We start from the raw sequence: 9711 nt of genomic DNA on the forward strand, positions 1-9711 counted from the left end.
AATGTTAAAAACCAAGGTAATGAATGTTTAAATCAAGTTTACTTTACAAGTTTACTTTTTTATTGCAAAAAATCCAATGTAATGTAATTTTCTAGTTAAAAAAAGTTAGACTTTTCACTTCAACTATCACAGACCGTTCTAGCCTTTACTGGAATATTACCGCACTTCTCTGTAAAAGTTGCACATCATTTGATATTTTTAACTACTGCACAAAGGCAACTCTATTTCAAATATATTCAAGAACTTTACCCCCTTTAGAAACCAACATTCGTCCAGTAATCTTTTTGTAATATAAATATACTTACTGATAGGGTAATGAAATAAAAGCACAGAATCCAAGCTGAATTTTAGTAAAATAAAAGTCAACAAACTCTAGTTTTCATCCTTAATTTTACTGAATCCCCTCCCCCTCACCAATGCCCATACAATTGCTTTTGTTTATTGAAGTCCCAGCATTTTTTGAACAAACGCACATCAGCAGCAGCTTAGTTTTAAAATAAGATTTTTTTTATTATGAGAAGGGACAGAGTTATAGCTGCTTTGGTCAAATCTTGTGAGTTACGTTATGCACGATCTCCTGCAAAATCTTGATTACGCTCACCTACCACAAAACATTTTAGCTCAATATCTGTAAAACTGACTTGAGTTATAGCCATTTATGTGTTTGCTAAGGTTGATCTTATAGTGGTTTTGAATTGGATTAACTCCAAAAGTTAATCAGTTGTAGATGTACATTGAGAGATTACGTTCTGACTTCACTGGTTGGAGATGTTTTGCTAACAGAGTTGACTCCAATAGTTAGTGGCAAAGTTTCAAAAGCAGATATTGCGTGATTAGTTAGAGCTTGGAGTATAAATTGGGGATGACGCTCAGCTTCTGCCACACCTAATTCTAGGTTTTAGATGCTCAGCTGTGGTGGCCATCTTGAATGGGTCTGACTTCAAAGCTGATCAGTCAGTCGTAGATGTACATACAGTGATTACTGTCTGAGAGTTTTATTAAAATCAGTTTAATTGTTCGTCAGATAGTTTGCAAACACAACAGACAAACACACAGACACGGGCAAAAAGCATTACATAAAAAATTATGGAACAAATATAAAACACAAACATAAACTCATGAAACATTTAACAACTCAGAGCAAGCATATGAGCAGTTGTTTGACAACCATATTAGGGTGTGCCCTTATAAAGAAAATTGATTTGGGGAATCCCTCTCTCTGAAGTAATCCCTTACAACGTCTGTCTCACTACAAAAGGTACAATATATTTCCTGCTTTCTAGAAATACAGATTATTATGTTGCATGTGTTAGGTTTTCATGAATGTAACTACTGAAGTTATACACTCACGGTGATGTACGCATAGAGGCTTTATGGTTTACTTTTAAATGTTTAGTTATATTTCACTCTGACAGAGAATTACAAATCCCATTCATGACAAATCTATATATTCAATAAAAAATACTCCTGTGTTTCTATATTTTTTTTAGGTTTTGTTAGTTACAAATGCTAAAAAAACAAAACACTTGTCTATTTCTCAGTTAAAAGCATTTCTGGAACATCTGCAGTTGGTCAACACAACATCAATGATTAACCACTATTTGACCATTTGGGCTACTGAACCTTTAACTTTGTTGGCAAAAACATTAAACCAACTAAGGAAAATCTGTTCAGAAAATAGTCTGTTACGATTTTCAGGGAACTCGGTGTAACACATGTGACTATAGAGCAGTCAGTGGTTACAGAGGTGCTCACATGTTCTGTGGCATCTTTAGACCCGGATCATGCTTTAGGACAGTCACAGCATTGTAGGTAGTATGAGCAGACTTGGTGCCTCTGTGCACACTACAAGGAATGCACAACAGGATGAACTCCCTTGCTGGCGTCTGTATGGTTGAACATTATGAAAAGAAACAAACAAAACAGGAAGAACATTTGTGAGCATGTAATTCACTTTATGTATATGTACACATTTTAACACAAGCCTCTTGATTGGTGCACTCTGTGTGACAATATACCTAACTTTATTCCTAACTGCCTGCAAAATGCACCCCAAAGACGAGATACAAACTGTTGTTAAAAAAACAAAATGTCATCCGGGAAAGCATGAAGTGGGAAAATCTCCTTAGGTGGATCTCATACATCTTATTGGCAGTAGGCAGCTTCTTGAGGAACCATATGAGTCATTTTAGAGCATCTATCTAATGGTGAGAATGACAGAAAAAACATTACATGATGGCAACCCAGTTATTACAGCCATGGATGTGTGAGACCTCAGGAAATGAGTTATTGTTTGGGGCCGAAGAAGACCAGCAAAAGGTTGCAGAGAAAATTTAGTCTGGGCACCACAAAGGACAGGCAGAGACAAACTTCTTGACATCTTGACTTAGTAACGATCACTAGAATCAGCTCCGAAAAACAGAAACAGTTTAATGACTTCTGTTTTGTGTTTCTCTCTTATATATTGCATGTCACAATGTAATTTTTTAGCTTATTTCTTTGTGAAGCTCTTTTGTGTGTATAAATACACTTTTACTTACATGGTTCTTCTGTTCCTCTTTCAGTTTATCTCCTGGTATTGTCCCTTCACATGAGTTCATTTGTTAATCACGACGTGACAGAAAATGTCGTTGTTTGGGAGCTGATGGAGCTTTCCAAACTTTCCAAAATAATGTTCATACACAAACCCCAGTTCTGAATGAGATGAAGCACAAAAGTCATGGATGTCGAGCAGCAAGGCACGGAGAAGTGCTAAACATTTTTTTCTTTGACTTTCAGGGGGATTGTGAGATTTTAGAAATAAAACAGAAGAGACTGGATGGGACTGGTGAAATATTAGGAACGTGCTACAGAGACAAGGCTGTAAAATATATTCAAGGCTCCAACACTTCTTGACGTGGTTTCGAACTAGAATGACTGAGACTGTGGACAATGCAGGCTGGAGTTAAGAAGGATCAGCTCAATACAGCTCGGTTCTGCTCAATTCAAAATAAAAATTGGTGCAAATTGGTAAGATCTGCTTGGCTTTATTTATTTATTTTTCTAATAGTTCATTTATAATTGTTCAGTTTTTAGATAAAACGCTGATAGTCATGTTATCAGTGTCACAAGAACTTGGTCATGAGTGAAAGCATAACACCAATGAACTGAGCAGAAAAAATGTATATACTAGTGTCATTAAATAAAATGTCAAGGCATTCATAAAGGATGTATAATGTGAAGCATATGTGTTTAACCAGCTGCGTTTAAGTAAGAAAGACTTTCCTTTGGGTAGTTAGAAGAAGAGCATGACAGTATTCTCTGTTAATATTGTGATAAAGGCAACTCAAGATTACCTGAAAAAGAATCAGAGCAGAAATTAAAACCTCACTTTGTACATTAGAGCATATGTCAACATCCCCTGATGTTTATTTCTGATCTCAAAAACAACAGCATTGGCTTAAAACTATACTTAGTATATATGTAAAGCAAGAACAAACTGAGGACTCGTGCAAAATTCTATTCTTAATTTCGTAAAGGCTTTCACGTGTCAACACAAATACACAAACATAGGCATGCCATTCCCAATCAAGCACGCCAGCGTTGTCATCCCTGTCCCATGACTTCCATTGAAGCAGAGTAGACTGGGAAGGGAACGCATCAAGCTAAGTGGTTGCACGTTTAAGCAGTTCCACTCATATGACTGCCATACCTCCAGATATTACTGCTGAAGGAGAGGGTGGAAGCTTCACACAATGACCCACTGAAGGCCCAGAAGCTTCCAGTGGATCACCTAAAGTCTGGTGTGTTTAGGCACCCGTCTACAGAAAATGGAGCTACAGCAGAACATCCATCCATCCATCCATCCATCCATCCATCCATCCATCCATCCATCCATCCATCCATCCATCCATCCATCCATCCATCCATCCATCCATCCATCCATCCATCCATCCATCCATCCATCCATCCATCCATCCATCCATCCATTTACTTTACCTTTCTAAGACAAGACATGTCATAAGACATGTTGTTATCAGCAACACAAACAATTTGGAACTGAATTGAACTTCAAGTTTTTGAATGACCTTTCTTAAATCTAAAAAAAATGTTTTTTTTTCATTTATTGTTTACACAAATATTCAAAGCTATGAAGCATCAGTGCAAATAACAAAATGCTGAGTTTTGCAAATAATTTGAAAATCATGGTCCCGATTTACTAAAAATGAACTTCTCCCGCATTTAGTTTAAAATATTGAGCATAATTCGCCCCTGCTATCTGCTCAAGGGGTAAAAATGTAAGCTATAAAATTGTAACCTTAAGCTCTATTGGAAACAGCTAAAACAAATATGTAGGGCCACGGTTGGTTTGAGGACTAAATATTGCCCAGTAAAGAAATAATTAAAAAAAAAACACATATACTGATTGTCATTGCATCTTCTCATTGCCACTCAGCCTAAAAAGGAAAAGTAAAATTAAATAAGTAAATAAAACTGGACTTTTTTGTTCAGGATTTTTTTGTTTGCACCCTCTAATTCCAGAGGAAAAGTGGAAACCTCCTCCTCTCCTGCACAACTGCAGACTGTGGAATGGGCTGCCCTCAATGCAACCCAACCCATTGAAAGATGAGGACAAGTGTATGTGCTTTGGTTTAAAAAGTAACTAAAATAATTCTCCTAGACCAATGAGCACGGACATTTTACAAAATCAATAAGAAACCTGGGGGACATCATGAATAGTAGCTACAGAAGATAAGCAAATTTTTTTTGTTGGACAAAGGAAGAATTAGAAACAGCTTCTGCTAAATATAAACATGGAAAGTTCAACCTGAATATTTCCCCTTCAGAGTAAAATTTTGATGCTTTTGTCAGCTGACTGTGTATCAAACTGAAACGTACGGCAACATCATCTTAAAACCAGGAGAGCTGAGAAAGGTCACCTGAAAACGAGAACAGACAATATCCTGTTTTATCCTTATTCAAATTAGTTTTATACTTTTCATTTGATACTTACAAATATTATTTGTAAACCTTTAAAGTTTTAAATGTTTTAAAGTACACTAAACCTTTGCTTTTGATTTTAAAATTTTAATGGTTTTAAATTGATCAGATTGTGTTTTTAACTATTTAAACATGTTGTTTATTGTTTTATAGACTATTATTAAAAGCTTAGAATCTGAGTTTTGTTTAATAAGACTAACACTTAGAAAGTCATAAGCTACACTTTTAATTCTATATGTTTAATGACTATATTATAGTACATAAACCTTTAATAAAGTGCTATTCAAGCTTTTCTAAACACAAACCAAAGCTGACCTTTTTTCCATTTAATAAATAAAAGCCCAAGCATTTCTTGAAGGAATGCCCATTGAGATTGTATTATCATGAAAAGAATGACAGGGTTTCAGTCTTTTTGGTTAGACCTTAAAAATGATGTTAGGCGCAACTGAAGTGTAAGTTGGGGATGACTCTCAGTTACTACCACACCAAATTTTTGCTCGATATTTGTAAAACAGAGTGAGTTATGACCATTTTTGTGGCCATCTTAAATCTGTTAATGGTCCAGAAACACCCTGACTCTGTGCAGTATACAGGTTTGTCTCTTTGCCTCCAACCAGACCAGACTGTTCTGTTGTTTGTGTCACCTGACTGTGAGCGAGAGGCCTGATCTGAGGTCAGCGGTGCACAAACGCTCATTCACATCAGCCCGCTGGAATCAGAAGCATGGTGAACACCTGCGACAGTGCCAGGAAATATCCATTTCACTCATACGTAATGTTTCGATCCAAAAATACACACCATCTAACAACTGTTTGTATGCAATAACAAGAAAAAAATGCACCAAACATGTTTCTTTCTTGTTATTGTTAAAGAGCAGCAAAATGGTTTTGCCGTTGTCGCCACAGATGGAAGAGTTTGCCCGTTTCTGAGGTGCTGTGTCTCCAGAGAAAAATGTGTTTACACACAGATCAGAGCTGGGAAGGAAAGGTCACGGTCTGAGGATCTGTTAGGTAAAATTAACATACAGAAAGTGCAAACTGCTTCTTAAAGATACAACAAACAATGGTCAGCGTGTATCTCTGCTGAACACTGACGACACGTTCAGGAAGAAACATCATGTAGAAACTGTCTCAGATGAGAATTACATCGCGCTTTTTAATAAACATGAAATAATAACTGATATATAACTAATAAAAATTCCTTGGAGGAATGCATATCGCCCACCACCTTTCAAGCCAGAGTTTTAGTTTTAAACTAAAATCATAAAAGAGATGGAATTGCAGTAAATTATGTTATCTTGTTAAATCTGTTAGTACTAAGAATACGTGTTTAGCATGACTCTCAGCTACGACCACATCAACGTCTAGCTCAGTATTAGTAAATCTAACTGAGTTATAGAAATTTTTGCATTTGCTAAGGTTGATCAGCTGTAGCGTGTCAACATGACAGATTCATGTGACCTAATTGAACCAGATCACTTTAGTGATCGACTCAGATTAACCCGAATTCATAACGTAAACTGAATTTACCAGCTCTACATGGAAATCCTTTTGTATTCATCCCCTGACTTGTCCTTTTCAATAAGCTTTGCTCTGAGTTAAATTAGGGCAGTCACTTTAACTCTTCAGTGAAATCAAATTTCTACAAAGTAAAGCTAATTAAATAAAAATATGTAATGTAAACTAAATGAATGCATAAATATTCACCCCCCTTTAGTTTGTTTTTTGTAACTTTTCTTTTCAAAAAAGCCAATTTATATTGGATGTAAATCATCCAAGGGGATGAACACTTTAGGTGTGTTTGTGTGATGTTGATATTTTTGTGCCTTTGCAGCCCTGTTAGGCAGAGACCCCAAGCAAACAACTGAATATGCATTTTGATTTAATGGAGTTGTTGTTCAGCTAGACAAAACTTGGAAAAACTTGGAGGATCTCAGTGTAGCCTTTTCAAATTACAGCTGGGACTGGTCACGCTACGAAAGCTAAACAATTCATGGCACCTTTTGAAAAATAACAGAGTTTGGACCAGTGTCCACTGAAGGCATTTTCTTTATTAAAACATGTCTTTCATATCTTGATGATAGGTAAACCTTGGAACTTATTTATCTGCCGAAGAAGTCCTGGTTTTTGACCATAGTTTTCAAAGAACAGGATACTTACTTTGTCACACCCAGGAAACGGTGAATGCCACACCTGAGATATTTGCAGAGGTCTTTCAGTACTGAATGGAGGATTTATGAGGGCTCACCCTGCAGAAAACAATTCTCATAAACAAAAAGAGCAATGAATGTCCTGCCCCAAGACAGAACATCTGTCCTCTCTATCCTGGACCAGACTTTGAATAAATAAAATACAAACTGTGAAGGTGGTGTACACATGTGGTCAGAAAAGCAAGCAGCGCCTGACATTCAATGACATATGTGCAACAGACATCATAGTAACGATGTAAATTCTTGTGGGGTGGGTGCTCACTCCAAAAGACCCAAACACTACCCTCTTCTGGTCGAGAGCGGGAATCCAGGAACTGGTGGAGGCGAGGAGCAACGTACATCCCTGCATGAGGACACAAGAAGCAGTGAACATGCAAACCCTGCTTGAGAATTTCAGTCTGGACATTACTTGGATAGCCCCTACATCCATCCTCTCTCGTACTTCAGACATATAGTGACTGGGCTCGCAGTCACAGCACAATTGAGCCACTCCAATTATTATTATGATTTTGAGCCCAGTGGGTTTTCTGATATGACTTTTGTGAAGAAAGTGCTGGGAGATATTCTGCTTGTCCTCTCATTTCGAAAGCCAGAGGATGTTCCAGATGTCAGTGGTCACACCAGATACTGACTGGTTTTCTGACCCTTCCCCTAATACAGTAAAAGTAAACTTCACATTTAAGAGCAGCCTTTTATTGTAATCAGCCTAAAGCACACCTGTACAATCAGCATCTTGACATGACACACCTGTGACGGGGATGGATTATCTCGGCAAAAAAGTGCTCACTAACACAGATTTACACACATTTGTGATGAATATTTAGGAGAAAAAATGCCCATTGTGTACTCTCACACACAACTCATGAAAAATGGGAGCAAAAAATAAAAGTGTTGTGTTTATATTTTTGTTCAGATCAATCAACACTTCTGTATAAAGAATTTAGCCTGATGTGCTTTGAACATCATGAGGAAGACTTTTTCCTCCAGCTGTCCCACGCTGGATACCGGGCCTGAAATTTGTGTGAAATTACTGTATGTACACATATTTGAACTAATATAACTACTAGTCAACACCGTCCTGCACTTTTGTGATCTTGTAGATCTTGTTTGACACAAAGCTTTGTCGTCAGTCCACAAAAAGAATTTGGTCCTTGTTCTTGACTTTTTCTTCTCGTTGTGTTTATAGTTCAGACCACAGGCTGCACATATGACAGTACAGTATAATACATGCATACATATATGCTTTATGTTCATGCTCCATGTCTTGTTTCCTGGTTTTTGTACTATTTCAACGGCAGCATTAAGGGACCACATAAAGGCCTGGTGGCGTTGTTACAGCATTTGGGTAAGTTTTTATGTTGTCATGTGAATGAAAACATTTCTAGAAATGGTGATAAGTTTACGAGGATATTTTTAGGAAGAACAACAAATGGATTGTTTTGTGGAAAAAAAAAGTGCCCATGTTGACAAGGTGTGTGATTTTGTTCGGTTTTGAGAAGAACTTAAAATTTTCAATGGCTAAAGTAATAAAGGATTCTGGACTCTTTATTTATGGGCGCGTGATGTGAATTTTAATGCTTTCCTGGTCATTTTAAACTAAAAGTCAAAAAACGAAGTGCTTTGCTGAAAGAGTTATGGGCGTCCCTTCTTCTGTCCTGCTCTTCTACACCTGGTCAGGTGCTGGAGACTGAGAGGCAGGAGACATGGACAGAGATATGTCTCTGTCCAGACTTCAGTGGCCTCCCTGCTAACAAAACAAACCTCAGCTGAACACAGCTCCCCAGCAGCCAATGGGAAAAGGGCAAAAACTGGCAAAAACACTGAGGCTTAAATAAACCAGCCAGAAATAGTTTCTGCTGGTGGTTAGATTCTTTCGAGTGGGAGAGAACAGAGCCTCCCAGCATTAGGAGGGTGAAACAGAAAAAGTAGTTTAATTTTATTCTGATAAAAAAATGCTAATAAGGGTCTTATCATCCTTATCAGATATATATACAGTTGAGGAGAAAAAAAAATCCACCCTCTTTTAATCCTCTTTCAGAACATAAGATCTGGTCTTTACCAGAGTCTAAAACTGTTTAACTCTAATCTCAGATGGACAAAACCAGACAGATTCCATCATGCCATCGGACTCTAGAAGCTTAAACGTTTAATCCTGAGTTTGCCTGATTTTTTTTTTAAAATCATTTAAAACCTGATTCTGTTTCCCCTAAAGGATGAGAAGATTGGGGTGGTGGGGCTCTTAATAGCTGATTTAGTTTTATTCAATTTCCTTTTCATCTGCTCTAAACACAGAACAGAAATTAACTTGACAATAAAAAACAAATTTATCTAAAATAATGTGACAACGAAACGCAGCCTAAAGGCGCTCCACAACACTGGAGCGGCTACTAGTGTTATTGAAGTGGATTAAACAGAAATTACCGACACCAAAATGAAAGAAAAGGAGGGAATTTTTCATGTATAGGTATTTGTTGATAAAAAAAATTTAATTATGAAAATGATTACCTATTTGTCCTGTAGCA

This window comes from Kryptolebias marmoratus, linkage group LG2 (assembly GCF_001649575.2).
Source record: "Kryptolebias marmoratus isolate JLee-2015 linkage group LG2, ASM164957v2, whole genome shotgun sequence".
NCBI lineage: Eukaryota > Metazoa > Chordata > Actinopteri > Cyprinodontiformes > Rivulidae > Kryptolebias > Kryptolebias marmoratus.